General features: G+C 33.8%; 2 non-coding genes across 2 annotated transcripts in view; both read right to left on the bottom strand.

Annotated features, from left to right (window-relative positions):
* LOC128923899 (large subunit ribosomal RNA) overlaps positions 1 to 13 on the bottom strand; it is a 3984-nt gene extending 3971 nt beyond the window's left edge. Inside the window, exon 1 of the ribosomal RNA XR_008472619.1 lies at positions 1 to 13. This exon is cut by the window's left edge and continues 3971 nt beyond it. This is a non-coding gene — a ribosomal RNA (large subunit ribosomal RNA).
* A 453-nt stretch (positions 14 to 466) lies between these two features.
* On the bottom strand, positions 467 to 645 carry LOC128923904 (5.8S ribosomal RNA). Its single transcript, XR_008472624.1, has one exon. It is a non-coding gene; the product is annotated as a 5.8S ribosomal RNA (ribosomal RNA).
* Between the last annotated feature and the right edge of the window lie 1849 nt (positions 646 to 2494).

A 2494-nucleotide genomic window follows, 5' to 3' on the forward strand; every position in this document is an offset into this window, starting at 1 on the left:
TGAGTTGAGGTTGTATAAAAATATTTATATTTATTTTATATTTTAGCTTTTTGCTATTTTAAAGAAACATACATAATTATTTCTTAACACCAATATAATTTTCTTAATAATAAATATTCAATCTTTTCATCCCGTACTACTTACTTCATTATAACAACAATATTATTTTCTTGGTTTTTTACATTTAAGGCAATCCTAGAATAAAATAATATTTTATGCTAGACGTTCCTCTAAATGTATATATTATTTGAAATAATAATATTGAAATTTTATTGTTTTTGGGAATACTAAGATTCTTATTTATTATAAAATTTCGTTCAAATATGAGGTGTTCAAGAATATATTTTCTATATTTCTTTTTATGCTATTAATATTATGGATTGAAAAATACAATCCAGTAATATACCATGTGCTTAAATTCTTTTAATTGACTAAAAGAATAAGCAACTAATTTAGCATAGTCTTACAACCCTCAACCATATGTAGTCCAAGCAGCACTTTAAAATTAATTAAAGTACATAACAGCATGGACTGCAATATGCGTTCAAAATGTCGATGTTCATGTGTCCTGCAGTTCACACGATGACGCACAGTTAGCTGCGTTCTTCATCGACCCATGAGCCGAGTGATCCACCGCTTAGAGTGATAATTTTTTGTTTATTTTAATTTAACGTCAAGAGTTTTTAATTTATTGAAAGAATAACATTTCGTTTTCGTATATAATATATAAATTATTTTAAAACATCTTTCAATAAATTGTAATTTTCAACCCAAACATTTACAAGTTGCGCATGTCTTAGTCCAACAAAAACAGTAATTCCTTTTTTATTACATTTTATTTAATTTCTATATATTTTTAAGGAATTACACGTTAATGAGAACAAATTAACTTATCATTTATATTATTTTTATAAATAATAAGTACAACTATATATGTTTAAAGGTTTGTTGCGTTCAAATACAATGTATGCGATATAATTTTCATTATACTACAATACAAGGAGTAAAAAAAAAAAGAAAAAAAAGAAAAACATTCAAATAAATGAATGAAAAGAAAAAAAAGAAAATAATTTTTCTTTTTTATTCTTTTTTTGTTTGTTTGTTTGTTTGTTTGTTTGTTTGTTTTTTTATAATATTTACGGATAGGAACACAATAATGATCCTTCCGCAGGTTCACCTACGGAAACCTTGTTACGACTTTTACTTCCTCTAAATAATCAAGTTCGGTCAACTTTTGCGAAACAACCGTGAAACACAAGGCGTCACAGTGATCACGTCCGGAGACCTCACTAAATAATTCAATCGGTAGTAGCGACGGGCGGGTGTACAAAGGGCAGGGACGTAATCAATGCGAGTTAATGACTCACACTTACTGGGAATTCCAAGTTCATGTGAACAGTTTCAGTTCACAATCCCAAGCATGAAAGTGGTTCAGCGGTTTACCCGGACCTCTCGGTCTAGGAAATACACGTTGATACTTTCATTGTAGCGCGCGTGCAGCCCAGGACATCTAAGGGCATCACAGACCTGTTATTGCTCAATCTCGTTACTGCTAGACGCAATTTGTCCATTTAAGAAGCTAGTGTCCTTATAATGGGACAAACCAACAGGTACGGCTCCACTTATATAAACACATTCAAACACTTGCACATTCAAGATGAACTCATGAATGAAGGCTATATAAGCTTCAACACCATAATCCTGAAAGCATCTATTTAATATATTTGAGTCTCGTTCGTTATCGGAATTAACCAGACAAATCACTCCACGAACTAAGAACGGCCATGCACCACCACCCATAGATTCGAGAAAGAGCTATCAATCTGTCTTACACGCTTATGTTCGGACCTGGTAAGTTTTCCCGTGTTGAGTCAAATTAAGCCGCAGGCTCCACTCCTGGTGGTGCCCTTCCGTCAATTCCTTTAAGTTTCAGCTTTGCAACCATACTTCCCCCGGAGCCCAAAAGCTTTGGTTTCCCGGGAAGCGACTGAGAGAGCCATAGTAGTAGCTACACCCAATTGCTAGCTGGCATCGTTTATGGTTAGAACTAGGGCGGTATCTGATCGCCTTCGAACCTCTAACTTTCGTTCTTGATTAATGAAAACATCTTTGGCAAATGCTTTCGCTTAAGTTAGTCTTACGACGGTCCAAGAATTTCACCTCTCGCGTCGTAATACTAATGCCCCCAAACTGCTTCTATTAATCATTACCTCTTGATCTAAAAACCAATGAAAGTAGAACAGAGGTCTTATTTCATTATTCCATGCACAAAATATTCAGGCATTTGGAGCCTGCTTTAAGCACTCTAATTTGTTCAAAGTAATTGTACCGGCCCACAACAACACTCGATGAAGAGCACTGAAGCAGGTTTAAATAGGAGGAATATATAAAAAATACATTGTATTAATTACATATAAGAACTCCACCGGTAATACGCTTGCATACATAAGGTAATGTACATACCACAATTATAGCTGTACTACCCGTATGAAGC

Source organism: Zeugodacus cucurbitae, unplaced genomic scaffold (genome assembly GCF_028554725.1).
Source record: "Zeugodacus cucurbitae isolate PBARC_wt_2022May unplaced genomic scaffold, idZeuCucr1.2 ctg00000092.1, whole genome shotgun sequence".
NCBI classification, from domain to species: Eukaryota; Metazoa; Arthropoda; class Insecta; order Diptera; family Tephritidae; genus Zeugodacus; species Zeugodacus cucurbitae.